Below are 25,489 nucleotides of genomic sequence, written 5' to 3'. Positions count from 1 at the left end.
AACTAAAGCACGCCAAAGCACATTAAAAAATGTTTATATTGTAAATGGAACAATTCCCCATGACAGAATACTTCAAAGTGTTTCACTCATGTGAAGGGCTTGTCATGAATACTATTGTAACTGTGGAAGATTTCCTGTAATGTTACAGTCACCTTATACTTCATTATCTGACTCTGCATTGTTTGCATAGCAATTGATTTCATTGATTGCTTTTAGATTGTGATTCTGTGTCTTCTGCTTCAGATTCCTTCCTGGGGTTTCATGGAGAAATGTTCCTAACCAAGACATCAAGGTTCACAGAGGTTTGTTGTGCTTGGTGCACAGATATTGGAGAACTGTATTAAATTATCAGTTAAAAACAATGAAACTAGATTTTTGTGTATTCCAGGTTAGACCCACCTGAAGCACCTCCATCAGCACCAAAGTGAAGCTTTCTCCTACCTACAGACAGATTTGAGATCAATCTTCAATACCACTCCTGCTCGGGTTCTGTGCTACAGGCTGGGATTTGGTAGCCTACAAAGCTGATGTTCCACAAAGCCCATAACTGTAAAACAGTATCCAAGTGATGCATTTGTTCTGTGCTCATCTCCACTGACTGTAGCCTCCCGCTCATTAAATGCTCCATTGTTTAATGGCTAATCCTGGACTAGGATCCCCTTCTCATTACATTGATTCATACTGGATTTTGGCCCCTTCATATCAAGGTCACATACATTTCCCCTCCATTATGAGCAGTTTTGGGCCAGTTATTGAAGAAAGGTAGTGCTGGCATTGGAGAAGGTCAAGAGTAGATTCACAAGGAAGATTCTGGCCATGAAAGGATTAATATATGAGGAGCATTTGATGACTCTATGCATGTACTCTCTGGAGTTTAGGAGACTGAGGGGGGAATCTCATTGAAACCTATCGACCATTGAAAGGCCTGGATAGAGTGGATGTGAAGAGGATGTTTTCAGTAGTGGGAGAGTCTAGGACCAGAGGCTCAGCCTCAGAAAAGTAGGACATCCCTTTAGAACAGAAACAAGGAGGATCATCTTTAGTCGGAGTGTGGTAAATCTATGACTTTGGAGACCAGGTCATTGATTATATTTAAAGCAGAGGTTCAAAGTTCAAAATAAATTTATTATTGATATACTTATACTGTATGTCACCATATACAGCCCTGAGATTCATTTTCTTCTGAGCATACTCAGTAAATCCAGTGGAGTAAATACAGTCAGTGGAGATGAGAACAACAAATCCATCCTTTGGTGTACAAAGGCTGTTGTAAATCCAGTCAAGAAGAAAAGCTTACGAAAGGATCAAACAAACTAGGTTATATTAGAGACACAGAGACCAGCAGCACTGAAACAGGCCCTTCGGCCCTTCTAGTCAATGCCAACCTGTTTTTGTTTTTACTGCCTAGTTCCAACTACCTGCACCATAGCCTCCATACACCTCCCAACCATGTCCTCACCCAAATTTCTCATTGGTGTCTAAATCAAATCCACATCTACCACTCCCAAAGGCAGCTCATTTCACACTCCCATCACCTCTGAGTGAAGAATTCCCCTTCAGATTTCCCGAAAATATTTCACCTTTCACCCTGAACTTATGTCCTGTGAGGGGGTGAGATGGAAATAGAGATCTAGAAGATTATAAGGCTAGCAGGAAGGAGCTGAAGAATGAAATTGAGAGCCAGAAAGGGCTATGAGAAGGCCTTGGCGAGCAGGATTAAGGAGAACCCCAAGGCATTCTACAAGTATGTGAAGAGCAAGAGGATAAGACGTGAGAGAATAGGACCAATCAAGTGTGACAGTGAAGAAGTATGTATGGATCCGGAACAGATAGCAGAGGTACTTAATGAATACTTTGCTTCAGTATTCACTATGGAAAAGGGTCTTGGTGATTGTAGGGATGACTTACAGCAGACTGAAAAGCTTGAATAGAAAGATATTAAGAAAGAGGATGTGCTAGAGCTTTTGGAAAGCATCACGTTGGGTAAGTCACTGGGACCGGACAAGATGTACCCAGGCTACTGTGGGAGGCAAAGGAGGAGATTGCTGAGCCTCTGGTGATGATCTTTGCATCATCAATGTGGATGGGAGAGGTTCCGGAGGATTGGAGGGTTGCGGATGTTGTTCCCTTATTCAAGAAAGGGAGTAGGGATAGCTCAGGAAATTATAGACCAGTGAGTCTTTCTTCAGTGGTTGGTAAGTTGATGGAAAAGATCCTGAGAGGCAGGATTTATGAACATTTGGAGAGGTAGAATATGATTAGGAATAGTCAGCATAGCTTTGTCAAAGGCAAGTCGTGCCTTACAAGCCTGATTGAATTTTTTGAGGATGTGACTAAACACATTGATGAAGGTAGAGCAGTAGATGTAGCGTATATGGATTTCAGCAAGGCATTTGATTAGGTACCCTATGCAAGGCTTATTGAGAAAATAAGGAGGCATGGGATCCAAGGGGACCTTGCTTTGTGGATCCAGAATCGGCTTGCCCACAGAAGGCAAAGAGTGGTTGTAGACAGGTCGTATTCCGCATGAAGGTCGGTGACCAGTGGTGTGCCTCAGGGATCTGTTCTGGGATCCCTTCTCTTCATGATTTTTATAAATGACCTGGATGTGGAAGTGGTGGGATGGGTTAGTAAATTTGCTGACGACACAACTGTTGGGGTTTTGTGGATAGTGTGGAGAGCTGTCAGAGGTTACAGTGGGACATTGGTAGGATGCAAAACTGGGCTGAGAAGTGGCAGATAGAGTTCAACCCAGATAAATGTGAAGTGGTTCATTTTGCTAGGTCAAATACAATGGAAGAATATAGTATTAATGGTAAGACTCTTGGTGGTGTGGAGGATCAGAGGGATTTTGGGGTCCGAGTCCATAGGACACTCAAAGTTGCTGCGCAGATTGACTCTGTGGTTAAGAAAGCATACAGTGCATTAGCCTCCAAAAACCATGGGACTGAGTTCAAAAGCCGGGAGGTAATGTGGCAGCTATATAGGACCCTGGTCAGACTTAGAGTACTGCACTCAGTTCTGGTCACCTCACTACAGGAAGGATGTAGAAACTATAGAAAGGGTGCAGTGGAGATATACAAGGATGTTGCCTGGATTGGGGAGCATGCCTTATGAGAATAGGTTGAGTGAACTCAGCCTTTTTTCCTTGAAGCGATGGAGGATGAAAGGTGACCTGATAGAGGTGTACAAGATGATGGGAGACATTGATCGTGTGGATAGTCAGAGACTTTTTCCAAGGGCTGAAATGGCTAGCATGACAGGGCACAGTTTTAAGGTGCTTGGAAGTAGGGTACAGTGGAGATATCAAGGGTAAGTTTTTTATGCAGAGAGTGGTGAGTGTGTCGGATGGGCTACCGGCAACAGTGGTGGAGGTGGATACAATAGGGTCTTTTAAGCAGCTCCTGGATAGGTACATTTAGCTTAGAAAAATAGAGGGCTATGGGTAACCCTAGGTAATTTCTAAAGTAAGTACATGTTCAGCACAGCATTGTGGGCTGAAGGGCCTGTATTGCGCTGTAAGTTTTCTATGTTTCTAAATCCAAAGAACAATAACCATAACAGAATCAATGAAAGATCGCACCAACTTGGGCGTTCTACCAGTGTGCAAAAGACACAAACTGTGCAAATAGAAAAGAAATAATAATAACTAAATAACCAATAAATTTCGATAACCTGAGGTGAAGAGTGAAGGTTCAATGGTGGTTCAAGAGACTGATGGTTGAGGGTTCCTGAACCTGGTGGTGTCAGTCCCAAGGCTCTTGTACCTTCTCCCTGATGACCCAGCAAGGTGAGCATGACCTGGGTGGTGGGTGTCCCTGGTGATGGATGCTGCTTTCCTGTGACAGCATTTCATATAGGTGTGCTCATAGGTGGGGAGGGCTTTGCCCCTGCTGGAGTGGGCCATGGGTTTTGGATTAGCAAGGGCGTCAAAGATTACAGTGAGATGGCAGTAGAATGGGGTTGAGAGGGATAATAAATCAACCATGATCAGGACCCACTTCTCCAACCAAAGTTTAGTTCCTCAGTTGTCTGCTTTCTTTCTTTTGACAAAAGTACCCAAGTGATGTAGCGCGCCAAGGTTTAAAAAGCAGACCACCATATACAGTGGCCATCGTCAGAGTGGACTGAGTCAGAGTGGGACGGCTTTGGCTCAAACAGGCTTCGGCGAGAACAGGCAGAGGCCAGGGTAGGTTCCGGTAAGTTTTTTGTTCAGATTGTCTGGCATACAGAGAATGCCAGGCAGGATGTTGGAATGCTCCTCTTGCAGGATGTGGGAAGTCAGGGAGCCCTCCAGTGTCCCTGACAACGACACCTGCAAGAAGTGCATCCAGCTGCAGCTCCTAACAAACCGCGTTAGGGAACTGGAGCAGGAGCTGGATGACCTGCCCATCATTCAGGAGAATGAGGAGATTATAGATAGTAGCTACAGGGAGGTAGTTACGCCAAAGGAGCAGAGGACAGGAAATTGGGTCACTGTCAGGCGAGGAAAGAGGAAAGGGCAGGCAGAGCAGGGTTCCCCTGTGGCCATTCCCCTCAACAAGTATACCGCATTGGATACTGTTTGGGGGGATGACTTACCTGGGACAAGCTGCAGTAGCCGGATCTCTGGCACTGAGTCTGGCTCTGCAGTGCAGAAGGGAGGGTGGAAAAAGAGGAGACCGGTAGTGATAGGGGACGCGATAGTTAGAGGTGCAGATAGGAGGTTCTGTGGTCGTGACAGAGAATCCAGGATGGTTTGTTGCCTCCCGGGTGCCAGGGTCAAGGATGTCTCTGATCAATTGCATGACATTCTGAAGTGGGAGGGTGATCAGCCAGATGTTGTGGTGCACATGGGTACCAATGACATAGCAAAGAAGAGTGAGGAGGTCCTGGAGAGTGAGTATAGAGAGCTTGGTAGGAAGTTGAAAAGCAGGACCTCGAGGGTGGTAATCTCAGGATTGCTACCTGTGCTGTGTGCCAGTGAGGGTAGGAATAGGATGCTCTGGATGAACAAGTGGCTGAGGAACTGGTGTAGGGGGCAGAGTTTCAGATTTCAGGATAATTGGGACCTCTTCTGGGGCAGGTGGGACCTGTACAAGAGAGACGGGTTACACTTGAACTACAGGGGGACCAATATCCTTTCAGGGAGGTTTGTTAGTGCTATTGGGGAGGCTTTAAATTAGATTTGCAGGGGGATGGGAACCAGAGTGCCAGAGCTGACGGTGTGGCTGGGGTGAAAATAAATGATGTTAAAAGTTCAAGCAAATCCACGAATAGAAAGGTTGTGAGTGGTGGTAAAAATCTTCTGAGGTGTATATATTTCAATGCTAGGAGTATTGCGGGGAAGGCGGATGAATTGAGGGCGTGGATTGACACATGGAATTATGACGTTATAGCAATTAGTGAAACTTGGCTACAGGAGGGGCAGGACTGGCAGCTTAATATTCCAGGGTTCCGATGTTTCCGATGTGATCGAGGCAGAGGAATGAAAGGTGGGGGAGTAGCATTGCTTGTTAGGGAAAATATTACAGCAGTGCTCAGGCAGGACAGATTAGAGGGCTTGTCTACTGAGTCCTTATGGGTGGAGCTGAGAAACAGGAAAGGTATGGCCACATTAGTGGGATTGTATTAGAGACCACCCAATAGTCAACGAGAATTGGAAGAGCAAATCTGCAGAGAGATAGCAGGCAACAGCAGGAAACATAAAGTTGTGGTGGTAGGGTTTTTAATTTTCCATATATTGATTGGGACTCCCATACTGTTAGGGGTCTAGATGGTTTAGAGTTTGTAAAATGTGTTCAGGAAAGTTTTCTAAATCAATATATAGAGGGACCAACTAGAGGGGATGCAATATTGGATCTCCTGTTAGGAAACGAGTTAGGACAGGTGACGGAAGTCTGTGTAGGGGAGCACTTTGGTTCCAGTGATCATAACACCATTAGTTTCAACTTGATCATGGACAAGGATAGATCTGGTCCTAGGGTTGAGATTCTTAACTGGAAGAAGGCCAAATTTGAAGAAATGAGAAAGGATCTAAAAAGCGTGGATTGGGACAGGTTGTTCTCTGGCAAAGATGTGATCGGTAGGTGGGAAGCCTTCAAAGGAGAAATTTTGAGAGTGCAGAATTTGTATGTTCCTGTCAGAATTAAAGGCAAAGTGAATAGGAATAAGGAACCTTGGTTCTCAAGGGATATTGCAACTCTGATAAAGAAGAAGAGGGAGTTGTATGACATGTATAGGAAGCAGGGAGTAAATAAGGTGCTTGAGGAGTATGAGAAGTATAAGAAAATAATTAAGAAAGAAATCAGGAGGGCTAAAAGAAGACATGAGGTTGCCTTGGCAGTCAAAGTGAAGGATAATCCAAAGAGCTTTTACAGATGTATTAAGAGCAAAAGGATTGTAAGGGATAAATTGGTCCTCTTGAAGATCAGAGTGGTCGGCTATGTGCGGAACCAAAGGAAATGGGGGAGATCTTAAATAGGTTTTTTGCGTCTCTATTTACTAAGGAAACTGGCATGAAGTCTGTGGAATTAAGGGAAACAAGTAGTGAGATCATGGAAACTGTACAGATCGAAAAGGAGGAGGTCCTTGCTGTCTTGAAGAAAATTAAAGTGGATAAATCCGCAGGACCTGACAGGGTGTTCCCTTGGACCTTGAAGAAGACTAGTGTTGAAATTGCAGGGGTCCTGGCAGAAATATTTAAAACGTCGCTGTCTACAGGTGAAGTGTCAGAGGATTGGAGAGTGGCTCATGTTCCGTTGTTTAAAAACGGATCGAAAAGTAATCTGGGAAATTATAGGCCAGTAAGTTTAACATCAGTAGTAGGTAAGTTATTGGAGGGAGTACTAAGAGACAGAATCTACAAGCATTTGGATAGACAGGGACTTATTAGGGAGAGTCCACATGGCTTTGTGCGTGGTAGGTCATGTTTGACCAATCTATTGGAGTTTTTTGAGGAGGTTACCAGGAAAGTGGATCAAGGGAAGGCAGTGGATATTGTCTACATGGACTTCAGTAAGGCCCTTGTCAAGGTCCCGCATGGGAGGTTAGTTAAGAAAATTCAGTCACTAGGTATACATGGAGAGGTGGTAAATTGGATTAGACATTGGCTCAATGGAAGAAGCCAAAGAGTGGTAGTAGAGAATTGCTTCTCCGAGTGGAGGCCTGTGACTAGTGGTGTGCCACAGGGATCAGTGCTGGGTCCATTGTTATTTGTCATCTATATCAATGATCTGGATGATAATGTGGTAAATTGAATCAGCAAATTTGCTGATGATACAAAGGTTGGAGGTGTAGTAGACAGTGAGGAAGGTTTTCAGAGCCTGCAGAGGGACTTGAACCAGCTGGAAAAATGGGCTGAAAAATGGCAGATGGAGTTTAATACAGACAAGTGTGAGGTATTGCACGTTGGAAGGACAAACCAAGGTAGAACATACAGGGTTACTGGTAAGGCACTGAGGAGTGCAGTAGAACAGAGGGATCTGGGAATACAGATACAAAATTCCCTAAAAGTGGCGTCACAGGTAGATAGAGTCGTAAAGAGAGCTTTTGGTACATCGGCCTTTATTAATCAAAGTATTTGAGTATAAGAGTTGGAATGTTATGATGAGGTTGTATAAGGCATTGGTGAGGCCGAATCTGGAGTATTGTGTTCAGTTTTGGTTACCAAATTACAGGAAGGATATTAATAATTATAATTGAAAGAGTGCAGAGAAGGTTTACAAGGATGTTGCCAGGACTTGAGAAACTCAGTTACAGAGAAAGGTTGAATAGGTTAGGACTTTATTCCCTGGAGCGTAGAAGAATGAGGGGAGATTTGATAGAGGTATATAAAATTATGATGGGTATAGATAGAGTGAATGGAAGCAGGCTTTTTCCACTGAGGCAAGGGGAGAAAAAAACCAGAGGACATGGGTTAAGGGTGAGGGGGGAAAAGTTTAAAGGGACATTAGTGGGGGCTTCTTCACACAGAGAGTGGTGGGAGTATGGAATGAGCTGCCAGACGAGGTGGTAAATGCGGGTTCTTTTTTAACATTTAAGAATAAATTGGACAGATACATGGATGGGAAGTGTATGGAGGGATGTGGTCCGTGTGCAGGTCAGTGGGACTAGGCAGAAAATGGTTCAGAACAGCCAAGAAGGGCCAAAAGACCTGTTTCTGTGCTGTAGTTTCTATGGTTTAAGTTGTGGGACTTGCATCGATGAAGGACTTGTTTCTTCACAAGAAACCCTTCAAAAGAGCCGTTAGCTCTTTTACTGTGTGCAATTGATGTTACGTTTGTCTTGTCAATACCACTTATCTCAAAGCCCAAAGTCCAAGTATGTATACATAGACAACACTGAGATTCCTCTTTAGAGGCAGCCATAAAGACAAAGAAACCCAAAAGAACTCTCTAAAAGAAAGACCGTCAACTACCCATGTGCAGAGAAAAAAAAACAAATCATGCAAACAATAAACGCAAATAGCATTCTGAACTGAAGTTCACAAAAAGAGTCTGTCTACAGAACCTTAGTTCAGTGAAGAGATGAGTAAACCTCATGGTGTTGAACTGGCCAGTCCTTGTCTCGAGCGTCGACACCCTGACCTTTTCCAGCTGCTCCGGACCTAATCGTTGTCCAACATCGGGTTCAGTCACTTCAATATGCTTTGGGATCTGGACCCCTCTGCCTCAATTTGGCTCATATGCGACCTTTCCCATTAAGCCCGGCGCTTAAATCCATCGAACCTAGGGTCTTCCTCGCTCTCAGTGACAGGTCCGCTGGCTTGCCTTGGTTCTGCATCCAATTGCCTCCAAGTCCAAAGGGAAGATGATTTTTTACAATCATCGTTTGTGTGAAAAAGAGTGATTAACAAAGTATTTGTTTGTTTTCTTTGCTTTATTGGCCACCAGCCAGAAGTTGTTGAGATTCACCACTGCCATCTGAAACCAGAAGCTTTATCTGACGCCATGTGAGATTCTGAGAGTTCTTGTGCGCATGACGGAAACCGTGACATTGACCTTGATGTGCTGCTGAAGGACGTCCTTCCCTGTGCATGATGAGCTGTTTCTTCACCTCACTCGATGGATCACCTGGAGTTTATGATGATACACAGAACGAAGGCAACTGGAGAAGGAATTGGACCTGCACAGCCTGGTCAACAAGTGCTGGCAGCCAGGCTTGTTGCCCTCTGCTTCCTTCCATAAACTACGTCTGATAGGCGTTCACCACAAAACAGGCCCTTCAGCCCATCCAGTATATGGTAACCATACTAATCCCATTTATTCTCCTCCAAATACTACCCCTTACCTACTGATCAGTGAGGGAAATAAAATTTTAAGATATAGGGGCAAAATTAGTCCATTCAGCCCATTGAGTCTGCTCCACCATTTCAACGTGGCGGATTCATTTTCACCCTCAACCCCATTCTCCTGCCTTTTCCCTTTAACCTTTCACACCCTGACTTATCAAGAACCTTTCAACCTCCCCCTTAAATATACCCAATGACTTGGCCTCCACATCTGCCTGTGGCAACAAATTCCACAGATTCACCGCCCTCTGGCTCAAGAAAATCCTCCTCATCTCCATCCTAAATGGACGTCCTTTTATTCTGAGGCTGTGCCCTCTGATCCCAGACTCTCACACAACAGAAAACATCCTCTCCACATCCAATCCATCTGGGCCTTTCAACATTTAATAGAAGTCTGTGAGTCTGAGAGACCAGGGCTGAGGACTTGAGGTCGGAGGCCTATCTGTGTGTGTGGGTGAGAGGTTTGCAGAAGGGCTTGTTTTGATGGTGTGTCATTGTTGTTGCTGCTCGTGTTGTTCTGCCCAGCGTTTGTGAGCATGCTACGTTGACACTAGAACGTGTGGTGACATTTACGGGCTGCCCCCCAGTACATCCTTAGGTTGTGTTTGTCGATATTGCAGATGATGCATTTCACTGTATATTTTGATGTACATGTAGTAAATAAATGAATCTGAAATCTGAAATCCAAAATTTACAGTGACCAGCTGATCTATTAACCCACACGTCTTTGGGATGTCGGGAGAATACCCACGTGGTGACAGGGAGAACGTACAAACTGCTTACAGACAGAACCTCTGGTAAGGATTGAATTTGGGTGGCTGAAGTTGTAAGGTAGCAGCGCTTTGAATAATGTCACCCTACATTGCCTCGGATTAATTATATTACTCCGAAACACCTTGGGGCATTCACAGTGTGATTCAGAAGCAAGCTGTGCCACTTTTGAAGCTGACGGGTGAAGTCTCTTGTTCCTGTCTGATTATACAAGGCCTCCCTGAATAATACATCCATCCTATTTCAGAACACTTCACAAATATCCCTCTTTATAACTCAAGCCTTCAAATCCAAGCTATAACCTTATGAATCTTTTCTGTGCCTTTTGTAACTTCATCTTCCCCGAAGTACGAGAGCAAAACAGCTTGCAAAACTCCAGATGCGGCCTAACCAATGGGGACAACAGTAACGTGACGTCCCAACGCTGGCATTCAATGCTGCAGTCAGTGAAGACATGAATACCGTATGCCTTCAGCACTCTGTCTACCTGTGTTGCCACTTTCAGGGAATACGTACAGTACCCACAACCCTCGGCCTCTCTGTCAACAATACTCCCAAGACCCTGCCAATCACCGTGTCTGTCCTGGCCTAGTTTAACTTCCCAAAAAAGAATCATTTCACACTTGTCTGAGTTAATTTCCATCTGCCATTCCTTGGTCCACTTTGCTGGTGGATCTAGATTCTGTTGTAACCTTAAACAATTTTCTTCATTATCCACTAAACCAGCAATTCTGATGTCATCTGCAAAATTCCAGTCTCTCTGATATAAGGAAGCGGTGAGCCAAGTCAGATATGGCGTGAAGAGAGATGGGGAAGTAAAGAAAGGTGCACATTTAGGAATTTGGTCCTATTGGCTTGGAGAAGAGATGGAAATGGCTGATGCAGGCCATCAGATGGTCTCTATAAGAAGCCAAGAGAGGTCATAAGACAAGAGTGAAAGGTGAAATGTTTAAGTGGGGTATGAGGGGAAACTTCTTCACTTATTGGTTGGTGCAAGTGTGGAAAGGACCCAAAGTGGAAGTGGAGGATTTGGGTTTGACTGCAGCATTTAAGAGAAGCGTGAATAGGAATATGGGTGGGAGGCATACAGAGGGCCATGGTCTGGATGTGGGTCAATGGTACCAAGGCAGAATAACAACCTGGCACTGTCAGATTAGAGTGCAGAATTTAACTTTTCTTGTATTTCCTTTGTAGTTTAACTTTCCTGGGCTTGTTTGCACTTCATATAATCACCTATATGCAATGTAATTGCTCAGTGAATTTTCCAGTAATTACAGTACTGTTGATTCCGTAGTTTTCCAGACACATTAGTTTTCTGTAGCAGGTGTCACTGCACTTGAATCAGATTTAATATCACCAGCATATGTTGTGAAATTTGTTAACTTTACGACAGCAGTACCAAGAAATACATGATAAATAAATATGGAGAAGAAAACCTGAGTTATATCAAGTATGTACATGTCTAATAAATAGTTAGGTTTAAATAAGTAGTGCAGAATGATAGAAATATAAAAATAGTGAGGTAGTGTCCATGGGTTCAATGTCCATTTAGAAATCAGAGGGGAAGAAGCTGTTCCTGAATCACTGAGGGTGTGCCTTCAGACTTCTGTACCTCCTTCCCGACGGTAACATTGTGAAGAGGGCACGTCCTTGGTTTAGAAACATAGAAAATAGGTGCAGGAGTAGGCCATTCGGCCCTTTGAGCCTGCACCGCCATTTATTATGATCATGGCTGATCATCCAACTCAGAACCCCGCCCCAGCCTTCCCTCCATACCCCCTGATCCCCGTAGCCACAAGGGCCATATCTAACTCCCTCTTAAATATAGCCAATGAACTGGCCTCAACTGTTTCCTGTGGCAGAGAATTCCACAGATTCACCACTCTCTGTGTGAAGAAGTTTTTCCTAATCTCGGTCCTAAAAGGCTTCCCCTCTATCCTCAAACTGTGACCCCTCGTTCTGGACTTCCCCAACATCAGGAACAATCTTCCTGCATCTAGCCTGTCCAATCCCTTCAGGATCTTATACGTTTCAATCAGATCCCCCCTCAATCTTCTAAATTCCAACGAGTACAAGCCCAGTTCATCCAGTCTTTCTTCATATGAAAGTCCTGCCATCTCAGGAATCAATCTGGTGAACCTTCTTTGTAGTCCCTCTATGGCAAAGATGTCTTTCCTCAGATTAGGGGACCAAAACTGCACACAATACTCCAGGTGTGGTCTCACCAAGGCCTTGTACAACTGCAGTAGTACCTCCCTGCTCCTGTACTCGAATCCTCTCGCTATAAATGCCAGCATACCATTCGCCTTTTTCACCGCCTGCTGTACCTGCATGCCCACTTTCAATGACTGGTGTATAATGACACCCAGGTCTCGTTGCACCTCCCCTTTTCCTAATCGGCCACCATTCAGATAATAATCTGTTTTCCTATTTTTGCCACCAAAGTGGATAACTTCACATTTATCCACATTAAATTGCATCTGCCATGAATTTGCCCACTCACCCAACCTATCCAAGTCACCCTGCATCCTCTTAGCATCCTCCTCACTGCTAACACTGCCACCCAGCTCCGTGTCATCCGCAAACTTGGAGATGCTGCATTTAATTCCCTCATCCAAGTCAGTAATATATATTGTAAACAACTGGGGTCCCAGCACTGAGCCTTGCGGTACCCCACTAGTCACCGTCTGCCATTCTGAAAAGGTCCCGTTTATTCCCACTCTTTGCTTCCTGTCTGCTAACCAATTCTCCATCCACACCAATACCTTACCCCCAATACCGTGTGCTTTAAGTTTGCACACTAATCCCCTGTGTGGGACCTTGTCAAAAGCCTTTTGAAAATCCAAATATACCACATCCACTGGTTCTCCCTTATCCACTCTACTAGTTAGAGTGCGTGGAATGGGCTGCCGGCAACGGTGGTGGAGGTGGATACAATAGGGTCTTTTAAGAGACTTTTGGATAGATACATGGAGCTTAGAAAAATAGAGGGCTATGGGTAAGCCTAGTAATTTCTAAGGTAGGGACATGTTTGGCACAACTTTGAGGGTTGAAGGGTCTGTATTGTGTTGTAGGTTTTCTATGTTTCTATGGTTTCCCCCAGGTCCTCTGGTTTTCTCCCATGATCTAAAGACATACCGAGTAGATTAATTGGTCATTGAAAATTGTCCCATGATTAGGTTAGGATTAATTGAGCTTGTCAGGGTTGCTGGGATGATGTAACTCAAAAGGACCTAGACCATTCTGTATTGCTAAATAATTAAAAGTAAAACATCAAACCCCATCACATGCTGCCCCCTACTGGGGACAAAATGTTTACTCACCTCTTTGCAGACTATGGGTTTGTGAAGAGGGTGTGAAGAAAGATGCAAGGGCTTGTGTCATAATTTATCCTAACAGAGGACTTTCTGATCCATGGGGCTGTTTCTAGGAAAACACACAAACAGATGGACATCAAGTGATGAGGGAAGATGCCCACTGGTCTCCTGAGAACCTGTTGGACAGCCAGCACATCGAACTGTCCATGGAGGAATGCTAATGACTTGCACATTCCAGGCTGCAAGAGTCCATGCTGAGGAACACATCGAAGCTTGGTGCCGCTATCGCAAGGGCTTTCTGGAGAAGGGCCACAGTGCAGGGTTCTTCTGCTACTGGACAGAGAGGGATCAGGTTGGGTAAGGGTGCACCAACTCAGGGGCCACATCAATGGTAATAGTGCTATTGGTTTTAAGCAAGGAGCGATGGAACTTGGGCAGTTTACATGGAGGGCGAGATAAAAGAAGAATGGAGTTAGGCATTTACATTCAGCACCCACTTTATTAGATACACCTGCACAGCTGCTCGTTAATACAAATATCTACTCAGCCAATCATGTGGCAGCAACTCAATGCATAAAAGCATGCAGACATGGTCAAGAGGTTCCGTTGTTGTTCAGACCAAACATCAGAATGGGGAAGAAATGTGATCTAAGTGACTTTGACCGCAGGTGGTTTGAGTATCTCAGAATCTGCTAATCTCCTGATATTTTCACACATGACAGTCTCTAGCATTTACAGAGAATAGTGCAAAAAAAAACTGAAAAAAATCCAGTGAGCAGCAGTTTTTTGAGTAAAAATGCCTTGCTAATGAGCGAAGTCAGAGGAGAATGGCCAGACTGGTTCAAGCTGACAGGAAGACGACAGCAACTCAAGCAATCACATGCTACAGCAGTGGTGTGCAGAAAAGCATCCCTGAATGCAGAACATGTTGAACCTTGAAGCAATGGGCTACAGCAGCAGAATACCATGAACACACACTCAGTACCTAATAAAGTGGCCACTAAATGTATGCTCCAGCTATGGTCCAAGAGGAAAGAAACAAGGACTAGTCCACTCCAAATACAGTTGTCAAAGAATTGTTACATTAATATTGATGTAATGAATTCCATTCTCCTTATCATTTCAATTCCCAGTTAATCAGACTACAGTGCCCATACCTTAATTAAACATACAAGTCTGTTTTCAATTTGTAGTCTTTTTTGACAATACTCCAAGCAAGTCCAGGTGGAACAAGCATATCAACAAGCCTGTGATTGTAGTTACCACACTCAGAAATTAGCTCCTTCCAAATTAAGATGCAAGCCATGTCATCTCTGCCATGGATATAGCAAAACACATAAGCACCTACTGGGTAATTTATCAGACAAACTTCATGCACTAAACACAGAACAATTTAAAGTTACCCCAAACTTTTTTGAAAGCAAAATTCTGCGATACTCCAAGTGTGATAGACTCACAAGTCATTACCTCTCCTATCACTAGAGCTGCTTCACACAGAGTTCACCTCCTACTAGCTATAAAAATGAATTACAAAGGCACTTTATAAAATTGAGGTTAAAATTTGTGCTTGGTTATTTTGCAAAACATGGAAGCCTTGTACGTTGAAAATCCGAAACACAAGAAAATCTGCAGAAGCTGGAAATCCAGAGCAACACATACAAAATGCCGGAGGAACTCTGCAAGTCAGTTAGCATCTATGTAAAAGAGTAAGCAGTTGACGTTTCGGGCCAAAACCCTTCTTCAGAACTGGTCCAGAAGAAGGGTATCAGCCTGAAATGTCAACCGTTTACTCTTCCACAGATGCTGCCTGACCTGCTGGGCTCCTCCAGCATCTTGTACATTGAACACTACTTGAAAATTTCATCGTATTGAAGGCATTGGTCTAGTGATGTGAAGGTCGCTAGTTCGAGCCTTGGCTGAGGCAGCGCGTTGTGTCCTTGAGCAAGGCACTTAACCACACATTGTTCTGCGATGACACCGGTGCCAAGCTGTATCGGCCCTACTGCCCGTCCCTTGGACAACATCGGTGGTGTGGAGAGGGGAGACTTGCAGCATGGGCAACTGCCGGTCTTCCATACAACCTTGCCCAGACCTGCGCCCTGGAAACCTTCCAAGGCGCAAATCCATGGTCTCACGAGACTAATGGATGCCTATTATTGAAGGTAAATGAGTCAAATTTTGGAATTGGAGAAAAAAATGGTAAGCTGGTATAATATCACACACTTATAAGCAATCAAAGGCATAATTCTATCATGAGAGTGTTTGAAGGATTTTGAGCAAAGATTTTCAATATTACACATGTTCTGTTCATGCCATGTCCTCCTATTTCTCACCACCCACTCAATCTCCTCCAAATGGTCTGGAAAATTCCATAAAGCACAATGGAATTCATGCACTCTGTGGTAATGGGATGAGCATTAATTTACCCACAATGTTCCTTCGTATAGTTCAGGCAGTTGATTTACACGGGAAAAAAAAAACAAAATATGACCCCAGTTGAAGTTCCTGCTGACAAAACCACACTTGGACAATCAACCCAAAAGCCTGAATTGATTTGGATTTGGCCTATGTCTTGGAATTGCTGCCTATTCCCACCACCTGGGCCAGATGCAGAGTCGACTCTTCTTTCCCGAGAGTTGATTGGAACTACGCAATGATGCCCCAAACTTCATCTCTGGAACATCCTGACATATTTGACTGGGTGGAATGCAGATGCACCATTTCAAAATGACTGGCATTGCTGTCAAAAAAAAAATCAAAGTAAAGTAAATAACAATTTGGAGACAGTAGAGATTCTGCAGATACTGGAAATTTAGAGTAACACACACAAGATGCTTGGGGGTTCACAGCAGATCAGGCAGCAACTATGGAGAGAAATAATCAGTTGATGTTTTGTGCAGAGACCCTTCATGAGGGCATAAGTTGATCTGGATACAGGGAATGTACAAACTGCTTCCAGACAGCTCCAGAATTGAACTCCGAACTCTCATTGATACCCTAAACAACTGTAACATGTCCTCTGAATGTTGTAATCAATTTTCCACGTAATGAACAATGTAGTGCTGGGAGCTCTGCTAATTACTTGCATAATAGCCTTTAGTGAATCGTGCAGTAGGACACCCTAGCTTCTCTGTATCTCAAAGCTCAACATCTAGGCAGCATGTTTCACCTTGCCAAAATAGACATTTTCACATTTCCCCATGTCATACTCCATTCGCCAGGGTTACACTTGAACTACAGGGGGACCAATATCCTTTCAGGGAGGTTTGTTAGTGCTGTTGGGGAGGCTTTAAACTAGATTTGCAGGGGGATGGGAACCAGAGTGCCAGAGCTGACAGTGTGGCTGGGGTGAAGATAAATGATGTTAAAAGTTCAAGCAAATCCGCTAATAGAAAGGTTGTGAGTGGTGGTAAAAATCTTCTGAGGTGTATAAATTTCAATGCTAGGAGTATTGTGGGGAAGGCGGATAAATTGAAGGCGTGGATTGGCACGTGGAATTATGACGTTATGGCAATTAGTGAAACTTGGCTACAGGAGGGGCAGGACTGGCAGCTTAATATTCCAGGGTTCCGATGTTTCCGATGTGATCGAGGCAGAGGAATGAAAGGTGGGGGAGTAGCATTACTTGTTAGGGAAAATATTACAGCAGTGCTCAGGCAGGACAGATTAGAGGGGTTGTCCACTGAGTCCTTATGGGTGGAGCTGAGAAACAGGAAAGGTATGGCCACATTAGTGAGATTGTATTACAGACCACCCAATAGTCAACAAGAATTGGAAGAGCAAATCTGCAGAGAGATAGCAGGCAACTGCAGGAAACATAAAGTTGTGGTGGTAGGGGATTTTAATTTTCCATATATTGATTGGGACTCCCATACTGTTAGGGGTCTAGATGGTTTAGAGTTTGTAAAATGTGTTCAGGAAAGTTTTCTAAATCAATATATAGAGGGACCAACTAGAGGGGATGCAGTATTGGATCTCCTGTTAGGAAACGAGTTAGGACAAGTGACGGAAGTCTGTGTAGGGGAGCACTTTGGTTCCAGTGATCATAACGTAGAAACATAGAAACATAGAAAATAGGTGCAGGAATAGGCCATTCGGCCCTTCGAGCCTGCATCGCCATTTATTATGATCATGGCTGATCATCCAACTCAGAACCCCGCCCCAGCCTTCCCTCCATACCCCCTGACCCCCGTAGCCACAAGGGCCATATCTAACTCACTCTTAAATATAGCCAATGAACTGGCCTCAACTGTTTCCTGTGGCAGAGAATTCCACAGATTCACCACTCTCTGTGTGAAGAAGTTTTTCCTAATCTCGGTCCTAAAAGGCTTCCCCTTTATCCTCAAACTGTGGCCCCTCGTTTTGGACTTCCCCAACATCGGGAACAATCTTCCTGCATCTAGCCTGTCCAATCCCTTTAGGATCTTATATGTTTCAATCAGATCCCCCCTCAATCTTCTAAATTCCAACGAGTACAAGCCCAGTTCATCCAGTCTTTCTTCATATGAAAGTCCTGCCATCCCAGGAATCAATCTGGTGAACCTTCTTTGTACTCCCTCTATGGCAAGGATGTCTTTCCTCGGATTAGGGGACCAAAACTGCACACAATACTCCAGGTGTGGTCTCACCAAGGCCTTGTACAACTGCAGTAGTACCTCCCTGCTCCTGTACTCGAATCCTCTCACTATAAATGCCAGCATACCATTCGCCTTTTTCACTGCCTGCTGTACCTGCATGCCCACTTTCAATGACTGGTGTATAATGACACCCAGGTCTCGTTGCACCTCCCCTTTTCCTAATCGGCCACCATTCAGATAATAATCTGTTTTCCTATTTTTGCCACCAAAGTGGATAACTTCACATTTATCCACATTAAATTGCATCTGCCATGAATTTGCCCACTCACCCAACCTATCCAAGTCACCCTGCATCCTCTTAGCATCCTCCTCACAGCTAACACTGCCACCCAGCTTCGTGTCATCCGCAAACTTGGAGATGCTGCATTTAATTCCCTCATCCAAGTCATTAATATATATTGTAAACAACTGGGGTCCCAGCACTGAGCCTTGCGGTACCCCACTAGTCACCGTCTGCCATTCTGAAAAGGTCCCGTTTATTCCCACTCTTTGCTTCCTGTCTGCTAACCAATTCTCCATCCGCACCAATACCTTACCCCCAATACCGTGTGCTTTAAGTTTGCACACTAATCCCCTGTGTGGGACCTTGTCAAAAGCCTTTTGAAAATCCAAATATACCACATCCACTGGTTCTCCCTTATCCACTCTACTAGTTACATCCTCAAAAAATTCTATGAGATTCGTCAGACATGATTTTCCTTTCACAAATCCATGCTGACTTTGTCTGATCATTTCACCGCTTTCCAAATGTGCTGTTATCACATCTTTGATAACTGATTCCAGCAGTTTCCCTACCACCGACGTTAGGCTAACCGGTCTATAATTCCCCGGTTTCTCTCTCCCTCCTTTTTTAAAAGATGGAGTTACATTAGCCACTCTCCAATCCTCAGGAACTAGTCCAGAATCTAATGAGTTTTGAAAAATTATCACTAATGCATCCACTATTTCTTGGGCTACTTCCTTAAGCACTCTAGGATGCAGACCATCTGGCCCTGGGGATTTATCTGCCTTCAATCCCTTCAATTTACTTAACACCACTTCCCTACTAACATGTATTTCGCTCAGTTCCTCCATCTCACCGGACCCTCTGTCCCCTACTATTTCTGGAAGATTATTTATGTCCTCCTTAGTGAAGACAGAATCAAAGTAATTATTCAATTGGTCTGCCATGTCCTTGCTCCCCATAATCAATTCACCTGTTTCTGTCTGCAGGGGACCTACATTTGTCTTTACCAGTCTTTTCCTTTTTACATATCTATAAAAGCTTTTACAGTCCGTTTTTATGTTCCCTGCCAGTTTTCTCTCATAATCTTTTTTCCCCTTCCTAATTAAGCCCTTTGTCCTCCTCTCCTGAACTCTGAGTTTCTCCCAGTCCTCAGGTGAGCCACTTTCTCTGGCTAATTTGTATGCTTCATCTTTGGAATTGATACTATCCCTAATTTCTCTTGTCAGCCACGGGTGCACTACCTTCCTTGATTTATTCTTTTGCCAAACTGGGATGAACAATTGTTGTAGTTCATCCATGCAACCTTTAAATGCTTGCCATTGCTTATCCACCGTCAATCCTTTAAGTGTCATTTGCCAGTCTATCTTAGCTAATTCACGTCTCATACCTTCAAAGTTACCCCTCTTTAAGTTCAGAACCTTTGTTTCTGAATTAACTATGTCACTCTCCATCTTAATGAAGAATTCCACCATATTATGGTCACTCTTACCCAAGGGGCCTCTCACGACAAGATTGCTAATTAATCCTTCCTCATTGCATAAAACCCAGTCCAGAATAGCCTGCTCTCTGGTTGGTTCCACCACATGTTGGTTCAAAAAACCATCCCGCATACATTCCAAGAAATCCTCTTCCTCAGCACCTTTACCAATTTGGTTCAGCCAATCTACATGTAGATTGAAGTCACCCATTATAACTGCTGTTCTTTTATTGCACACATTTCTAATTTCCTGTTTAATACCATCTCCGACCTCACTACTACTGTTAGGTGGCCTGTACACAACTCCTACAAGCGTCTTCTGCCCCTTAGTGTTACGCAGCTCTACCTATATCGATTCCACATCTTCCCGGCTTATGTCCTTCCTTTCTATTGCGTTAATCTCTTCTTTAACCAGCAACGCCACCCCACCTCCCCTTCCTTCATGTCTATCCCTCCTGAATATTGAATATCCCTGAACGTTGAGCTCCCATCCCTGGTCACCCTGGAGCCATGTCTCTGTGATCCCAACTATATCATAATCATTAATAACAATCTGCACTTTCAATTCATCCACCTTATTACGAATGCTCCTTGCATTGACACACAAACACCATTAGTTTCAACTTGATCATGGACAAGGATAGATCTAGTCCTAGGGTTGAGATTCTTAACTGGAAGAAGGCCAAATTTGAAGAAATGAGAAAGGATCTAAAAAGCGTGGATTGGGACAGGTTGTTCTCTGGCAAAGATGTGATCGGTAGATGGGAAGCCTTCAAAGGAGAAATTTTGAGAGTGCATGTTCCTGTCAGGATTAAAGGCAAAGTGAATAGGAATAAGGAACCTTGGTTCTCAAGGGATATTTCAACTCTGATAAAGAAGAAGAGGGAGTTGTATGACATGTATAGGAAGCAGGGAGTAAATAAGGTGCTTGAGGAGTATAAGTAGTGCAAGAAAATACTTAAGAAAGAAATCAGGAGGGCTAAAAGAAGACATGAGGTTGCCTTGGCAGTCAAACTGAAGGATAATCCAAAGAGCTTTTACAGGTATATTAAGAGCAAAAGGATTTTAAGGGATAAAATTGGTCCTCTTGAAGATCAGAGTGGTCGGCTATGTGTGGAACCAAAGGAAATGGGGGAGATCTTAAATAGGTTTTTTACGTCTGTATTTACTAAGGAAACTGGCATGAAGTCTGTGGAATTAAGGGAAACAAGTAGTGAGATCATGGAAACTGTACAGATCGAAAAGGAGGAGGTCCTTGCTGTCTTGAGGAAAATTAAAGTGGATAAATCCGCAGGACCTGACAGGGTGTTCCCTTGGACCTTGAAGGAGACTAGTGTTGAAATTGCAGGGGCCCTGGTAGAAATATTTAAAATATCGCTGTCTACAGGTGAGGTGCCGGAGGATTGGAGAGTGGCTCATGTTGTTCCGTTGTTTAAAAAAGGATCGAAAAGTAATCCAGGAAATTATAGGCCAGTAAGTTTAACATCAGTAGTAGGTAAGTTATTGGAGGGAGTACTAAGAGACAGAATCTACAAGCAATTGGAGAGACAGGGACTTATTAGGGAGAGTCAACGTGGCTTTGTGCGTGGTAGTTCATGTTTGACCAATCTATTGGAGTTTTTCGAGGAGGTTACCAGGAAAGTGGATCAAGGGAAGGCAGTGGATATTGTCTACATGGACTTCAGTAAGGCCTTTGTCAAGGTCCCGCATGGGAGGTTCGTTAGGAAATTTCAGTCACTAGGTATACATGGAGAGGTGGTAAATTGGATTAGACATTGGCTCAATGGAAGAAGCCAAAAAGTGGTAGTAGAGAATTGCTTCTCCGAGTGGAGGCCTGTGACTAGTGGTGTGCCACAGGGTTCAGTGCTGGGTCCATTGTTATTTGTCATCTATACCAATGATCTGGATGATAATGTGGTAAATTGGATCAGCAAATTTGCTGATGATACAAAGATCGTAGTAGACAGTGAGGAAGGTTTTCAGAGCCTGCAAAGGGATGTGGACCAGCTGGAAAAATGGGCTGAAAAATGGCAGATGGAGTTTAATACAGACAAGTGTGAGGTATTGCACATTGGAAGGACAAACCAAGGTAGAACGTACAGGGTTAATGGTAAGGCACTGAGGAGTGCAGTGGAACAGAGGGATCTGGGTATACAGATACAAATTTCCCTAAAAGTAGCGTCACAGGTAGATAGGGTCATAAAGAGAGCTTTTGGTACATTGGCCTTTATTAATCAAAGTATTGAGTATAAGAGCTGGAATGTTATGATGAGGTTGTATAAGGCATTGGTGAGGCCGAATCTGGAGTATTGTGTTCAGTTTTGGTCACCAAATTACAGGAAGGATATAAATAAGGTTAAAAGAGTGCAGAGAAGGTTTACAAGGATGTTGCTGGGACTTGAGAAACTCAGTTACAGAGAAAGGTTGAATAGGTGAGGACTTTATTCCCTGGAGCGTAGAAGAATGAGGGGAGATTTGATAGAGGTATATAAAATTATGATGGGTATAGATAGAGTGAATGCAAGCAGGCTTTTTCCACTGAGGCAAGGGGAGAGAAAAACCAGAGGACATGGGTTAAGGGTGAGGGGGGAAAAGTTTAAAGGGAACATTAGGGGGGGCTTCTTCACACAGAGAGTGGTGGGAGTATGGAATGAGCTGCCAGATGAGGTGGTAAATGCAGGTTCTTTTTTAACATTTAAGAATAAATTGGACAGATACATGGATGGGAGGTGTATGGAGGGATATGGTCCGTGTGCAGGTCAGTGGGACTAAGCAGAAAATGGTTCGGCACAGCCAAGAAAGGCCAAAAGGCCTGTTTCTGTGCTGCAGTTTCTATGGTTTCTATGGTTTAAGTTGCTGGTCAGCAGGTCGGGTAGCATCTGCGGAGAAGGAAGCACTTAACATTTCAGGCGGACAGTTAGCACAGAACATAGAAATCTACGTCAGTTAAAATAAAACATAGAACATAGAAATTTACAGCACATTACGGGCCCTTCAGCCCATAATGTTGTGCCGACCAAGTAACCTACCCTAGAAACTGCCTTGAATTTCCCTAGTGCATAGACCTCTATTTTTCTCAGCTCCATGTACTATCTAAGAGGCTTTTAAATGAACCTATTGTATCCACCTCCACCACCACCACCACTGCTGGCAGTGCATTCCATGCACCCACCACTCTCTGTGTGAAAAACTTACCCCTCTGTATCTACTTCCTCTTCCAAGCACCTTAATACCATGCCCCCTGGTGTTAACCATTTCAGTCCTGAGAAAAAGCCTCTGGATATCCACACGATCAATGCCCCTCATCATCTTATACACCTCCATAAAGTCACCTCTCATCCTTCATCGCTCCAAGGAGAAATGGCCAAGTACACTCAACCTATTCTTGTAAGGTATGCCCTCCAATCCAGGCAACATCCCGGTAAATCTCCTCTTCTCAGAATTTAGAAGAGAGAAGCCAAGAGAGTACGTATGACGATTGCTCCTACCCACAAGAACCAACATCCAGGAGTCAGCAGACAGACAACCACGTTTGGAAGCTGACAGAGAAACCTCAACATTTAACCTCCAGATTGAGGCTTGGACCACTTTAAATTGCTTAGATTTGAGTGTGACGAGGCCAATTTAATGCAACAGGTAGACGGGAGATTCTGGGCACCCAACTCAGATTCAGATTCATTTATTTATCATGTGTGCATCGAAACATGCAGTGAAATGCACCGGATGCATTAACAACCAACACAGGCTAGGGATGTGCTGGGGGCAGCCCGCAAGTGTCGCCACACATTCCGGCGTCGACATAACATACTCATAAAGTTCAGCAGACAACAGCAACAAGACAACATACATACATACATACATATACACAGACACAGTCCTCCAACCCCAGGGCCGACCGGGCCATTAGCCTCCACTGGATTCACGGACTTTCAAAAGTTGCCTTTTGACTCCACAGTGGACTCACAGACTCAGAGCTTTGGTCATTCGGCTTTGATCTCTGGTGTCGACCGCACGATTCACCGATGACACGATCGCGAACTCCTGACTGGCCAATGGCGGGACCCAAAACTTCAGACCTCTGTTTCCTAACTGGCCAATGACGAGGCCCCGAACTCATGAGTAGCCAATGATGGGACTGAACTCCCGACTGGCCAATGAAAGGACCATAAACTTCAGACCTCAATTTCCCAACTGGCCAATGACGGGGCCCCGAACTCATGACTAGTCAATGATGGGACTTTGAACTCCTGACTGGCCAATGACGGGACCCCGAACTCCAGGCTTCAATTGTAGTGCTCGCTGACTCAAGTATCTAGGGGGCCACCCATATCAACTGATGGATAATAATATAACTTTTTAAGCACCTCTTTACACGTGGGAGTCAGCCGCAACCTAGATGACAAAGTGGTTCTCAACTTTACTAAACTATTGACCTGGTATACCATATTATAGGTATCCCCCTCAGCGGGATCTGTATCTTGGCTTTTCTTCAGATGCTCAGTACCGAGGAATAAACTCTGCATTTGAATATAATTGTCAGGCACTTGGCGAATAAAATGTTTTTGCCTTCCATACAGTGTTTTTATTAACTGAAGCATGCGGAAGGAATAAAGATCTGTCACAATGCATTAGGCATTTCAACAGAGTGTCAGTGGTTAATTGAAAACATGCTCCTTAAAACAAATCACGGTTATAAAATCAAATTCACAAACTCAATGATTAAAATGCTACCTTGCTTTAAAATTATGGCTGCAATAATTTGTTCTTGGCTGGCATAATTACCCTTTTTGTGCGTCTGTCTGCTAAAACATGGAAATTGCATTCCACTCTCATCTTACCAGGGTAGTGCAGGTAGGTTAGTGTGCTTTGATAGTTATATGGGTACCTTGAAAAGCTGTGTTAATATTAGCCCACGGTGAGTGCTTGTTGGCACTTAGTTGTTGTTTGCTGAAATGACCAGTTTACTTTGGATACACTGACAGCTCTACTGTAAAATTTACCAGCATTAAAGGTCAGAAAGAGCCGAGTTTTCCTTCCCTCTTCCAACTCACTCTCAGCCAGAAGAGAATAAATCTCGGAGCGGAATCGCTTTTCTGAAAATAATTTATGAATAATGTACCAACCATGTTTGAATTGAGAAAAGGCTTTCATATCCTTTCCATTAGCTCAGATTAAGTTTTCATACGGACGCTGGGAAGCATGCTAGCAATATCCTTGGCTCGTTTTATATGAAAATTTTATTAGTGCTCTTATTTTCCGCAGTGGTACAGTCTGTCTCTGGATCTAACGCTTGGATCTGGACATGAACTTCTCGCAACCTGGCTGACGACGGCTCTAAAGGCTTCAATATTTTATGGGCTCTGGCTAAGTCAGCCGTGAGATTGGAGTGCAGAGATTTAATTCTAATGTGAACCCATGAACGGATGTAATACCAGGACGTCATAAGAAATACATCTGCTGGAGTGTGGGTGTAGTTACCATTTTAAAAGGGGGTTTTGGAAAGAAAACAGCACTCTCTCCTCTCTCTTTATGTCCCTAAAATGAAAAGACTCTGAGCTATTACAATAATACAAGCCTTCCTTTTTTTTGCTTGCTTGCCTTTCTTCAATTGGTGCTTAATTGTTGCGGTTTTATTCCCCGAGTTCAGCCCGCGACAAGAAAGGTTCTTAAATGTCAGGTTTCAGCAGAAATGGGCACCACATCACTTAATGTTTATAGGGCAAATCCATTTCTTTGTGTCCCTCTTTTTTTTGTCTCAAAACTGATTTAAAACAGTCGGAAAATCTGTTC

Source organism: Mobula hypostoma, chromosome 12, assembly GCF_963921235.1.
Source record: "Mobula hypostoma chromosome 12, sMobHyp1.1, whole genome shotgun sequence".
NCBI classification, from domain to species: Eukaryota; Metazoa; Chordata; class Chondrichthyes; order Myliobatiformes; family Myliobatidae; genus Mobula; species Mobula hypostoma.
This window is presented reverse-complemented; position numbering follows the sequence as displayed.